General features: G+C 41.6%; 1 long non-coding RNA gene and 1 pseudogene across 2 annotated transcripts; both read right to left on the reverse strand.

The window, feature by feature from the left end:
• Positions 1 to 299: 299 nt before the first annotated feature.
• Positions 300 to 10,558, reverse strand: LOC115067116. Of its 2 annotated transcripts, none has more exons than XR_003846551.1 (5): positions 10,357 to 10,558; positions 10,185 to 10,249; positions 6,023 to 6,220; positions 3,383 to 3,591; positions 300 to 1,265 (listed from the first exon to the last, which is right to left on the reverse strand). It is a non-coding gene; the product is annotated as an uncharacterized LOC115067116 (long non-coding RNA). The 2 variants fall into 2 exon arrangements; XR_003846550.1 differs by having other exon boundaries at positions 300 to 1,415.
• On the reverse strand, positions 6,223 to 6,314 carry LOC115067118 (annotated as a pseudogene).
• Positions 10,559 to 13,741: the final 3,183 nt, after the last annotated feature.

Genomic DNA, 13,741 nt, shown 5'->3' on the forward strand with positions numbered 1-13,741 from the left:
CCCCACCAACAATCTCTCCCCAAGCTTATATAGATACATAAATGTTGATAAAACTTGTTGAGGATACTGGGTAAGCTGATAATTTATAGATTCACTACTAGTTAAGATAGAATAATCAGGGCTGGAGAGATGGCTCAACAGTTAAGAACACTGGCTGCTCTTGCAGAGGACCTGGGTTCGATTCCCAGTACTCACATGGCAGTTAACAATGGACTGTAACTACAGTTCCAGGGAATCTATCGCCCTCTTCTGTCCTCTGCTGGTATTGCACATCACGGGTGCACTTACATGCAGGCAATATACTCATACACATAAAATAAAAATATTTTTAAAAGACATAGTAGTCAATATTACATTTCAAGGTTAGGAAATAGAAAGTGTATAATGTGAGAATCCAAAATCTATGTGTGTGTCTATTCATATGTGAGCTAGCAACATATTATCATGGAAAAGAAAGTATGATTTAAAAATACAAATGTAACTACAATACTCAGAAAAGGACTCATCCCAAGAGACAAACTCTTCATTATCCTTAGGGTGGTTAGGTTTTAGTACACCATTATTAAGGACTTTTGTTTGTTCTCTGTCCACTTTGGCCTAAGTAGTGAACTTTAGAAAAGTTGAATGAGATCTAAAGGAACAACACACATAGATGTTTAAGTATGGAAAAGTTTTTTTGGTTAAGAATATTTACAGGTATTGCAATCATTTATTTTGGAGAAAAAGGTAATAGGATGAGCATCAGAAATTAAGCTATATAAGAAAGCATCTGATAGTTGTTAGAAAATAACCATCAGTTTTCCTTATGCAATTGGAAGAACGTGCAGAGTGTGGATGGGCATAGATGCCTGAGCGAGTCATGAGAACAGTCCTTTAGGAAGGGCTGGGCACAATAATTAAGGTTGAGAAACAGTCCTGGGAGAAAAGGCTAAAATAACAACGCCAGAGGAGAAAGCTGCGTTTTGTTTCACACGGCTACAGAGACCAGAGGACAGCTCAGTGTTCTACTTTCTCCTTCTCGCTGCTAATCACAACATCACAATGAAACCAGTGATCGTGGGACAATTCCATACCGAGTCCAGAAATATCCCACGTAGATAGAATGACCTAAGGATTTCAAGTCCATATTCATATCTTCCTAATGACACGAACTTGGAACTTGGGCGTGGGAAACAGTTCCATTGCTGCTTTCCTGAGAGATTCACCTCAGTCCCAGAATTGAGGACGTTACAGCTTCATTCATGGCTTCTTTGTTCATCCTAGACCTGGGAAGGGGGAGGCATGCTCAGTGTGGACTGGCCATGGATGATCGGGTCGATCTTAACATCACTGAATGCATAGGTGGAACTCTGTGAGTTCAAGGCCAGCCTGGTCTGCAAAGTGAGTTCCAGGCCAGCTGGGGCTACAGGGAGACCCTGTCTCACAAAACAAAAAACAAAGAAAGAAGAAGAGGGCTTATTTAAAATTTACTTAATACAAGTTAACAAAATTAACAAACAGCAGCAACAACAAAAGAAATATGCTGGGAATGTTGACACAGGCCTGGAACTCCAGTACTCAGGAGACAGAGGCTGGAGGATCTTGAGTTCAAAACTAGTCTAGTCCTCATATCGAGACTCTTTCTTGAAGAAGAAACAAATGAAACAAGTCAAAACAAAACGTGGTGCATGTAGTCCTTTTCTACACAGGAAAAGGCAGACTAATGCAAGTGTGTAGAAGAAAGTGTTGAACCCAGGTAAATACTCTCTCTCTCTTTTTTGGGGGGCGGGCTTTTTTGAGATAGGGTCTCCCTGTAGCCCCAGCAGACCTGGAACTCACTATGTAGACCAGGCTGGCCTTGAACACACACAGAGAGAGGGATCTGCCTGCTAATATCTACCAAGTACAGGGGTTAAAGGTGCGTGCCACCTCACCTATTTCTTTTTTCTTTCTTTCTTTCTTTTCCTTCCCCTGTCCCTCCCTCCCTCCCTCCCTCCCTCCCTCCCTCCTTCTGACTACCTGCTCATCCCCAAACCCTTGTAATACAGCAGCTTAATCTCTGTAGTAAGATCACATGGGTTTGGATTCCTCTTATTAACACGTAACTTGGTCCCTCTGAGGCCTTGAACTTTCAGAGATTTACCTGCCTCTGGGCCACCATGCCTGGCTAGTACTCTCTTTTTGTTTTTTGGTCTTTTTGAGACAGGGTCTCCCTGTAGCCCCAGCTGTCCTGGAACTCACTGTGTAGACCAGTCTGGCCTTGATCTCACAGAGAACCACCTGCCTCTGCCTCCTGAGTATTGGGATTAAAGGCGGGTGCTACCACGCCCGGCATATTTTTTTTATTATTTTATTTAAATTTTATTATTTTTATTTTATGTGTATGAGTGTATCGCACAATGTGTTGTACAATGCCCACGGAGGTCAGAAGAGGGCGTTGGATCCCCTGGAACTGTAGTTATGGACAGTTGTTAGCTGCCATGTGGGTGGTGGGAACTGAACCTGGATCTTCTGCAAGAGCAGTCAATGCTCTTAACCACCAAGCCATCTCTCACGCCCCATACTCTCTAAGAACTTTAAAAAAAAAAAAAAGGGAGCCGGGCGTGGTGGCACACGCCTGTAGTCCCAGCACTTGGGAGGCAGAGGCAGGCGGATCTCTGTGAGTTCAAGGCCAGCCTGGTCTACACAGTGAGTTCCAGGACAGTTGGGGCTACAGGGAGACCCTGCTTCAAAAAAAAAAAAAAAGCAAAAGAAAAAAAAATAGGAATGAGTTTATAAGGAACATTGTAAATCTATCTTCCAAGAAACATCAATGAGTGAAATTACAGAAAAGTCTACTTAAAATAGTTTAAGTAGGTTTTGATATATTAGAGTCCTTACTGATTGCGGAACTTGGTGAGTAAAGCCAAATACCCTAAGCAGATCTGGCACTAAGATGCCAGCTAGTCCTCTTGCCCCACCTTACAGGGATAGAAGGACCCCACTTCAACACCTGGTTTTAGGCTCTGATGTCTGGAACCAGAAACCTGAACTTTTAAAATAAGCTGAAATTAAAATAAAGACACCATATGGTTCAAACTATGATAGTGATGGGGACAGAGTTGGGTTTGTGAGGGTACCCCTTTGTGATTTGTGGATTAGACTGATTTCTGCTTAAAAGGACTGGGGAATCCCTCAAAAGTCCTTCCAGCCAGAGACATGTCCATGTCCATAACACCTCTGATGTTTTCTCAAGTTATTTTCACTTACACATCCAACTTTTCTGAGGAAGTAAAGGAAGAGGAGGTTGTACCAATATTCCTGGAGCTGGGCTGCTTTCCCCTCATGTGTGCAAGGTGCTCTGAAATCTTGTGTGGAAAGGGAGCAGCTGGGGTTTTGACTTCAGGAAGTAATTTGTTCTTACCTTAGAGAAATGCCTGGATAAAGTCTTGCCTAGGGTCAGGTCAGGAGGTTAGGTCAAAGGTTCCCAGGGTCTAACGCCCAGCTTTGCACTGTTCTGAGCCATTTCTGCTGATGTGTTTCAGTCTTTCTCATGTGACTATTACCCTCTGCCTTTGATCAAAGCGGCTCTTCTGCCTTCAGAACAGAAGTACTCTTTCTTCCTCCTGAAGTCTTAAAAAATGAATACAAAGAAAGGTTACAATTCCTCTTAAATGAACAACAAACCTCCAGTGCTTTGTCTGTAGATTTTTAGAATCATTGGATGAGCTAACATTGTGAAATGATGCAAGACTCCACCACAAAAGGTTTAATTCATACCTAAAATATTGCCATCATCTTGGGTAATGATATATAATTAAGTTGCTGACTGGATTCTCATGTTTTTCTATCAGTGATTCACGGCTCTTGTCAAAAAGCAGTAGCATCCTTGGAGCTCGTTTTGTTAAAGCCCTCCTTTGAAATACCCAACAAACAGGGTTTTCTTGATCCATGGGATCATCAAGAAAATCCATGTGTTTTTGTGAAAGACTCAGTATATGCCAGGTTCCCATTACATTCACTGCAACATGTCCAGAAACGTTTGTGATGGTGCCATAAAATGTCATAAAAAGAGAAAGGGAAGGCTGATGGACTATAAACACATCTAGCTTTGTGTATTCCAGAAAGCAGCTTTGAAGAAGAAAATAGGTCACTGAACCTAAGGTTTTATCTTTTCCAAAGATGTTACCGGCATCCTAAGAGTGCGTCTCATTTTTCGTAAGAGGATGGATACACAGAGTGACTTGCTCCAGCGAAGTTGCTCTTTCACAACACTTGTGGGTGAAGATTCCAATAGAATGGGTCAGGTTCTCTGACTGCTAGAATAACAGATGTTTATTCCTGGGCTAGCAAGCCTGCCCAGCAGACTAGAGAAGTCAAGAACAAAAGCTACAAACAGGGGAATTTGTTCTGCAAAGAATGGGTCTATTAGCAAAGAACCCCAGTGATCCTCAAAAAGAAACCCAGATAGATCTAAGTAACATAAACACTGTGTTCATCTTATTTGCTTGTTTGTATGAGACAGGCTCTTGCTATATAGCCCTAGTTGGCTTGGAAACTCCTTCTCAAGCCTTTTAGTGCCGGGATTACAAGCATATTCCTCTATGCCCAGCTATAATGTAAACACTGTAAAGGAGGAATTTGTCTTCACAATTTAATGTAGTGGCATACAGAAGCAGAATTTAAAAATAAATACAGAAAATTTTATTCTTTTCTGAAGGCATTTTTCATCTTCAAAAAGTTGAATATGTACTTCATAGAGTGAGGCTGCTTTTCAAAATTATAGTTGGGACCAGACTGAGGTGTTTGTTTTCACGGATTTGAGAGTAGAAGGAAAAGGATAAGGAGTCAGGATTAAAGTGGTTTTTCACTTGTGGAAAAAACAAACATCATAAAAGGGGAATCTGTATGCTATAGACCCTGGATAATTTCTTTTAGCTTTGACTTGATTTTTATAATAAATATTTGAAACCCAAATTACAAGTTGAATTAAGAGCTCTTAATCTAAAACTCTTTTAGTTCAAGCAAAAAATCATTTCAGGGATTCATGTGCTGTTGAAATTACTAGTCATATACTTTATAATGGCTAATCACAGAGGTAATAATAGCTATTTTTTTTTTTTTTCCCCCTCTGCTAAGATCAGCTGGGAAACTGAAGTTCTCACATACCTGCAGTACTCTTGCTAATTATCTGGTCCTTGGAACAAAAACTTACTAGACTTGGGCAGGTTGGAGCAGCTCCTGCCCTGGAGTTCTCAAAGTAAAAGTTTTGTAGACCATGTAACCTAGTTTTCCTGAAATATGCTGACTTATTCTAATCAGCTGCCAATTCTGAAAGTCAACGCTATTATTGCTCTGTTTGGATTACTGCTTTTAATTCAAATGCAGGTAACAACATTTTCAGGGCTGGGAAACAATACAAATTAGCCTTCCCTGTAATCCTTTCTTTTATTATCCTCTAGATACAAATATCAACACATCTATTACTGTCACTGGGTTAATCCTCATATTTCAAGAACGCTCAAGTATTACTTGCATTTTATAGATGAATAAAACAAGATATGACTAAGTCAAATGGTTCATGTGAACACAACTCTTAGGGTTTGGGTATTAATGTCTTTGGAAGGCTCATGTGTGTGAATACTTGTTTGTGGTGCTGTTCTGGGCGACGGGAACCTTGCCTTAAGTTAGTAGAAGTAGGTCTGTTGGGGTGGGCCTTGAAGGCAATGTCCACTTCTGGTTCCAGCCTGAGCCCCCCCTGCTTCCTGATCCACTAAAATGTGATAACCAACAGCCACAAACTCCTGCCACTGTGGACTGAACTGCCCCAGATGCTGTGCTTTCCAGGTGTGACTGTCCTCTTTGAAACCTCTCTCCCTTTAAGTGGCTTCTGTTGGGGATTTTGTCCCAGTTACAGGAGAAATAACTAGTACAACTGATTCATCACAGAAGATTTCTAATTGACTTTTTTTTTTTTCTCTATTTGTTCCTTAGTGTTTTTCAACATAGGTTATTTATTTATTTATTTATTTATTTATTTTGATACATAAATCAACCCACTTACTGTAGCCAAGGGATGTCTCAAGTGGTAATGACTCTGCTGGCTTTTCTACTCCTCCATTCTGATGGAGTTGACTGTGACAGCAGACGTGGTAATGCAGGTCCAGGCAACACCAGCCACTGTTTTCCTGCAGGAACCACAGTGCCAGATGCCCACGGTCTGCCTCTTCATTTTGGTCTTGTCGTAGAAGAAGCAAATATCCTAAAAATAAGAAGCTCTTCATGAGTCTGTGTGTCACGGGGGCCGTGCTAATCTCTGTTTTGTTCCAACCTTAGTATATATGCTGCTGAAGCGAGGCTTTACAGATTTATCTATTATTTTTAAGTGTGTGTGTGTGTGTGTGTGTGTGTGTGTGTGTGTATGTGTGAATGCAGCTACCCACAGAAGCCCAAGGTATTACATACACTGGCATTGGAGTTATAGGTGGTTGTGAGCTACCTGATGGGCCTGGGAATTGAACTTGGGTCCTCTGCTAGAACAGCAACCATGCTAAACCACTGCATCCTCTCTCCAGCCTCACTTTAGCTGAATGTAGTTCACATTCCATCCAATAGTTCATGTGTTCCTGTGACAGACAGCTGAATCTCTTCATTCTTGATAACTCTTTAGAAGTTTCTCTTTTGTCTCATGGAAGTGAAACCTGCTCAGTACAGTGAGTCTCAGATATCAAGGTGCATAAAATTAACCCAAGGAGATTACAAGATGCCAACTATGGCATTTTTGCATTAATTTGGTAGGTATGTTTCAGGATCCAGGAACTGGCGGTTTTCATCTACATCCCAGGTGATTCTGACACAGATAACTCACAAACAGTGTTTTGATTAGCCCTGACCTAATGAAAGTCCTGACTGAAGAAGAAATACTGGGCATATTTCCTCACTGTTTGATTTCCTGGAACTTATTATTTATTTATTTATTCATTATTTATTTATTATTTTTGGTCTTTTTGGACAGTGTAGCCCTGTTGTTCCAGCTGGCCTGGAACTCACTATGTAGACCAGGCTAGCCTTGAACTCACAAAGACATGCCTTCCTCTGCCACCGGAGTGCTGGGATAACAAGGGTACACCACCACACCCAGCCCAATTTCCTGGAACATATTACAACATTTTAAACTTTCACTTTTTTGATGTGTGAAAGAGGTGAAATTCCTGTCTCTAAGAGGCTTCCTGAGTATATGGTTTTTACAATGCTTAGAGCTTCCAAGTTTAAATAGGTTATTTAAAGCTTCCTAGTGCTGAGAGATCACAAAAGGTGTTGTGCCCATGGAAACCCTAGTTTGACTATCATTCATAGAAGTGGTTCTGGAGTGTATTCTTACCAAAACCAACATGATATTAGAAATAACTCTGAAATACTATCCAGAAGATCTGACTAGGTTTTTGTCTTTTTTTTTTTTTTTTTTTTTTGAGACAGGGTCTTCCTGTAGCCTCAGCTGGCCTGGAACTCATTATATAGAGCCTCTGCCTCCTGAGTGCTGGGATTAAAGGCATGTGCCACCATGCCTGGCCTGACTACTTTTTAATTGTGACTATAGTAATAACTTGTTTACACTTGCATTTAGAATTGGAAACAATATAAATCTACTGTGACTACTCCAAAGGATCCTTGTATATACAAATAAAGTACACAAGTTCTAAACTAGGTATTAATGCACAGGTGTAACATACAGAGATTGAACCTAGGCAGAAGCACTTTGTTTAGAGTCTGAATTTTCTGAAGGTCCTACTGAATGGAAAGATGTCTTCTTGTCAGTACTTAGAAGCTTCTGGTGGGAAAAACTTCTCACAGATAGTCATCAGCAGGTAATCGTGCATGTGAGAGGTTGAGAAATGTTTTCAGCTGGTTATTTCTTAGCAAGGAACTCAAGGAATGTTCTTACACTTAGCATGAGTTTGTTATTGGGAAGCTGGGCTGTGGTATGTGATCATGCTCTGCAGCTGAGTAAAACACGAGGGGGTAGAAATCTAAGACCCAATTCTTTCCTTTCTCTTTCCTGAGCCCAAGTCACAATGTTACTCTGGATTCAGACCTCTTCTTCCTCCCCTCCTCCTTCTCTTCTTCCTCCTTCTCCTTCTCCTCCCCCATCTTCTCCCCTGCCATCTCTCTGCTAACTTGTCTGATAGTAATGCATGTTACCGAGGAGAATACTCCCAAGAATAACATGTAGTTCATATATCACTACGAACCGCCAGACCATAATCTTGGCAAACAGAATCTGCTGGAAGAAAGTATCAGTGTTCATGACCGTTGACTGAGCACACGTGGAAATAGTATCTTTAGATAATTTCCAGTTATTTAAATAAACCTTGAAAGCAGAGAAAACTGATTACCGTAACCAGAACTACACGCTTTGCTGAGTAGAATGTTTCAGTCTTGATGAGAAGGAAGATGAAAACACCAGGGTAAATGCCATTTTGCTTCTGTATTCAATAATAAAAATTGTGATTTTTTCATTATGATAACATTCAATCATCTAAAACCTGTGCATTTTTACTTTATTTGGAAATTTTGATTGGGTATGTTGATTGGCTTTAATTTGTTGGTACAGATGATACTGAAGTGAATACATTCCAAATTTTAATTAAATTCAGGTGAGGCTGAAGTAGCAGACTTGCACACAGAATTCCTTGGATTTTTCTCATAGGAGTTAAAAATGATAATTGGATAAACAGCACAAGGACCTCTCAAATAAGACAGATGAGCTGGGTGTGGTGGTGCATGCTTTTAATCCCAGCCCTTGGGAGGCAGAGGCAGGTGGATCTTTGTGAGTTTGAGGCCAGCCTGATCTACATAGGGAGTTCTAGGCCAGCTGGGGCTACAGGGCTCAAAAAAAGACAAAAAAAAAAAAAATACCATTTTGATTAGTCTGAATGTTTACAGTCTTCAGAATAAAATTTGACTACTTGAAGGAGAAAAAGGAATACACACATGTTAGAATTTCTATAAAACAATCTAAACCTGTGACCATGTCTGTGGGGCATCTTCTTGATGATGTGGGACAGCCCAGCCCACTGTGGGTGGTGCCACCCCTGGGCAGGTGGGCCTGTGTTGCATAAGAAAGCAGGCTGAGCAGGGGCCAGAGAGCAAGCCAGTAAGCAGGGCTCCTCCATGGCCTGTATTCCAGCTCCTGCTTCCAGGTTCCTGCCCTGAATTTCTACCTTGGGCTCCCTGATGAACTGTGACCCAGGAGATGTAAGATAAAATAAACCCTTTCCTCCCTAAGTTGGTATTGGTTAGAGTATTTTGTCACAGCAATAGAGAAACAAACTAGGACAGACTTGGATGCACTTTTATTTGGGTGATAACCACCAGGGTAGCTGGGAGGCTATACTGGGAAGGCTTCAGAAATACTGTCTAATCACACATGGAAATCTTGGTAAGTTACAGACAAGGAGACCTGTTTTGTTTGTTTTAACTGGAGAAGAGTTTTCCTGTGAAACTATTGCCTTATTCTTGCCAAATCATCTTGCCTGAACATAACCTGAAATTGAGAGGTGCTGTGAACATTTGGGCCTGTTTCAGAAAAGGAATACTCCAAAGTAATTAGGGATTGGCTGAAAATTCAATTTTTCTGAACTTACTTTTCACAAAAAAAAACAAATACATGTAATGACAAGACAACCTCAGGTGGCGAATCTATTTGAAATGGTAGGTTTTAGGATATATGCTGTGTGTGGGGGAAATCAGTGATCCAACATACCTACTTCACATAAGAGGTCTGAATTCAAACTACTGCAAAAGATTATTGATATTTGGTAAAATGACATAATTTAAAATCAAGAATCATTATGAAAAATCTGCTTTTAATGAGTGTGTCAGATATTTGAAGGCAAGAGTCTTGCCTTAAGTTATTTCCCCATCTTTCTTTTGATGTAGTTTAGGCTGGCCTTGAATTTGCCACTCAGTGGAAGCTCCCCTTGAGCCCCCGATCCTCCTGTTTCCACCTCCCAGTTGCTTAGATTACAGGACTGTACCTCCACACCCAGTTCACTTTTGTTAATGCCTTTGAGAGAGTAGTATATATACTATAAGGAAAACACCCTTTATTTCTGGCCACCAGGCCTTTCTTATTCTGGAGCATGAGGGAAGAAGAACAAGCAGAAAATATACAAAAGAAAGGATTTATTGTAGGGATTTGACGCTATAAAATAGCTTTAGCTTACCTTCACTCAAGAGGAGTCAGGGAAGATTGTGAATTTGATGTCAGCCTGGGATAGTGAGCCTCTGTCTTAAAACAACAGAAACAATTACAGACTGAAAGAGGGTCAGTGGTAATTTCTCAGCACGTGCAAGGCCCTGGGTTCCAGTCTCAGCACCCTGGTCCCCCTCACCCACCAATGTGAGCTGTGCTCTGAGTCTGGTGCTGGAGTTAGACTGAAGTTTGCAAGTCGTAGGGGGTGACGTGAAGTGGGAAGAGGAAGGAGCAACCTAAGCCTTTGAAGCTAAGCTGGAAATCACAACGAAGGGCCGGAACTCCTGTCTGTCTGCCTCTCGGTCTCTAATACTAAGGGGACATTCTGCTAGAGAAACTGGAGCAACGCGCGTCTGGGAGGTAAAAGCACTTGGCTGGGTAGCCAGAGAAAGTGAATCACAGCTCCAGCAGGAGCCCCAGTGCACCCAGCTGCGCCCCACCCCACAGTGTGAGTCAGCAGATAAGCAGCAGCCCTCGAGAGGTGCCTTGTTCCTGCACCAACTTCCTGAGGAATGTTTGCGCCTTCATTTCCCTCTTCCAAATCTTGTGAAAAATATTTCTGGGATCCACTATAGCTCTGAACAATTCAGGGAAGGGAAGTCAAGAACCGAAGTTCCTACTTTAGGTAAGTTGGCATTTTGTGGTCTAACCTTCTGTCAACTTGTCATCCAAACATACCTCTTTTAAAGATGCTTAACTTCCAAAGGAAGACAAAAGGGAAATCCTGCCTCAGACTGACATTACACAACTAGTCTTTCCATATGTGGAAACATACAGCTATGCTGGGAGAATGGGCTTGAACCCTGGCAGGACAGAGAGGCACTCTAAAATCTGGAGAGATGTGTGTGCCCCACCGTTCAGCTATCGTTAACAGGCATGTAGAGTTGGAGCTTGAACTGACCTCCAAAGAAAATATAAAAAATATTTCTGCCCTACACCTACCAAAGGAATGGCCCTAGTTGGGTGTGGTGGTTCATGCTTGCAAACCTAGTACTTCAGGGACTGGAGGACTGCTATGATTCAGGGGCCTGCCTGGGCTACAGAGTCCTAGGCTAGCCTAGGCTATGGTGTGAGACTATTCAAAGACAAAACAAACACAAAAAATAAAGGAATGAATTGAGGGATAAAGAAATTGGCCAGGCCCAGAGCAGGTATGGATCTTCTATCTCCCATCCAATAAAGCCCAGAGACGTTTTCTATTTCAAAAAGGAGAAGAAATCTTTGGAACTGGGGATGCCACTCAGTTGATAGAATGCTTGTTTAGCATTCATGAAGCCCTGGGTTCCAGCACCACACAGACTAGGCACAGCGACACATGCCTATAATCCCAGCACCCAGGAGGTAGAGTAAGGAGGATCAGATGTTCAAGATCACCCTTGGCTATATAGTGAGTTTGAGGCAATCCTGGAATATTTGAGACCCTATCTCAAAAAAGGAGGGTGGCTGGGAAGGCATGCATTTTAAAAATATTTATTATTTTAATTTTATGTGTATGAGTGAACTGCCTGCATGAATGTAAGTGCACCCATGTTGTGCAATGCTGGAGGAGGACAGAAGAGGCCGTCGGATCCCCTGGAACTGGAGTTACAGACAGTTGTTAGCTGCTATGTGGGTGCTGAATTTGAACTCTGGTCTTCTGTAAGAGCAGTCAGTGTTCTTAACCGGTGAGCCATCTCTCCACCCCCCACAGCATGCATTTTTAAGACAGAAGGTCTACCCCATTTTTCTCAGGCCCAGACTTTAATGAAAAACTGAAAGAAAGTAGAGGCAATGCAGGTACCTGAGGTGTGAGCCACCTTTCTTGAGAAAGGATGAGCTGTCATCACAGCTGAATGTGTATGCTTTCTGGCCCTGTCTCACAGGGTTTTATAACCTGTAAAGCTGACATAGGATGGTGGCTAGAAATCAGGTTTCTCTCCTTGGCTTGGCCAAACTGTGAATAAATCCATTTTCCTTTACTAATTTCTGTTTTCTTTTTTCCTTTCTTTAAGGTTTTCAATTTTTTATTACAATTTATTTATGTGTGTGTGTAGTGGGAGGGGATGTGTACACACTACAATGGGCATGTAGAGGTCAGAAACAACTTGTGGGAGTTAATTCACTCCTTTCACTATGTGGCTCCTAAGGATCGAACTCACTGGCCAGGCTTGATGGCAAACACCTTTATTGGCAGTGCCATCTTGTTGGCCCATGCTTCCTATTTTCTCTTGGAATATGTAGAAACTAACACGGTAGGTTATGGACCTGAATCGGGTACCAGTACAAACCCAATAAAAACATAAGATCCTTTTATTTGGCAACTTTCATTCCTCCTCTAGCTGAATCACTTTGTCCCATTGATGTAAAATAATGTAGGTATTGTGCTAGATGTTAACCACTATTAACCCTGCCCGTACTGGGCTGTTTTCTAGTGCAGTCAAAGCTCTGAAGTAACTGAAAACTTGGAAATCTCGGTGCAGGGGCAGGAAGCACACATTTCATTGACCGATCTCTAACAGCAATCATCAGAGAAGCTATTCCCTTTCTATCTCCAGATCCCTTAATCCTGACCAGGGAAGAAACAGAGTGGTATACTTATCTCTATAGATAGGATGCCCTCCATTCCAGAAGTCATCCTAGTCCTACAAGCTGTGACCACTTAGCAGGTACCACATAACTTAGACTTCAAAAGTCCATTCCATTGCTTGTGTAGCCGACCACTTTAGAGTGCCGAAATATGACACAATAGCAAATTCCATGTCAGCTGCCACACATTTCATAGTATATAACATGAGGTTATTTATTTATTTATTTATTATTTATTTATTTTTCTTTTTATGTGTCTGAGTGTTTGTCTGCGTGTAAGTGTACGCATGTTGTGCAATGCGCTCGGAGGTCAGAATAGGGCATCAGATCCCCTAGAACTGGAGTTATAGACAGTTGTCAGCTGCCATGTGGGTGCTGGGATTCAAACCTAGGTCCTTTGCAAGAGCAGTCAGGTCCTCTTAACTGCTGAGCCATCTCTCCAGCCTGAGGTTTTTTTTAGAGAATCTCTGATAATACACCTAGGGCACTGATGGCCTAGAACTTACTATGTAGACCAGGCTGGCCTGGAACTCACAAAAATCTGCCTGCTTTTCCCTCCTGAGTGCTAGGATTAAAGGCATGTGTCACCATGGCTGGCCAGAAATTTCATCTTGAAATTTCATCAAATGTTCTCCATTTGAAAAATTATTTATTATTATTGTGTATATGTTTATATGTGTGGATGAGTGTGCCACATTGCATATGTGTATGTCAGAGGACAACTTCGTGGAGTTGGTTCTCTCCTTCTACCTTTACATGGGTTCTGAGTATCAAACTCAGGTTCCCCAGGCTTGCACAGCAAATGCCTTTACCTCCTGAGCCATCTTGCCAGCCCATCTTTCCCAGTTTATTAACAAACAAAATATGATTGGCTATTACTTTGAATTAAAAATAGTTTTAAAAATTAGTCCTTTTTTTCTTTTCACTATATAACCCTAGCTGGCCCAGAACTTGCCAATGGAC

This window comes from Nannospalax galili, unplaced genomic scaffold (genome assembly GCF_000622305.1).
Source record: "Nannospalax galili isolate Female #2095 unplaced genomic scaffold, S.galili_v1.0 scaffold2045, whole genome shotgun sequence".
Classification (NCBI taxonomy): Eukaryota; Metazoa; Chordata; class Mammalia; order Rodentia; family Spalacidae; genus Nannospalax; species Nannospalax galili.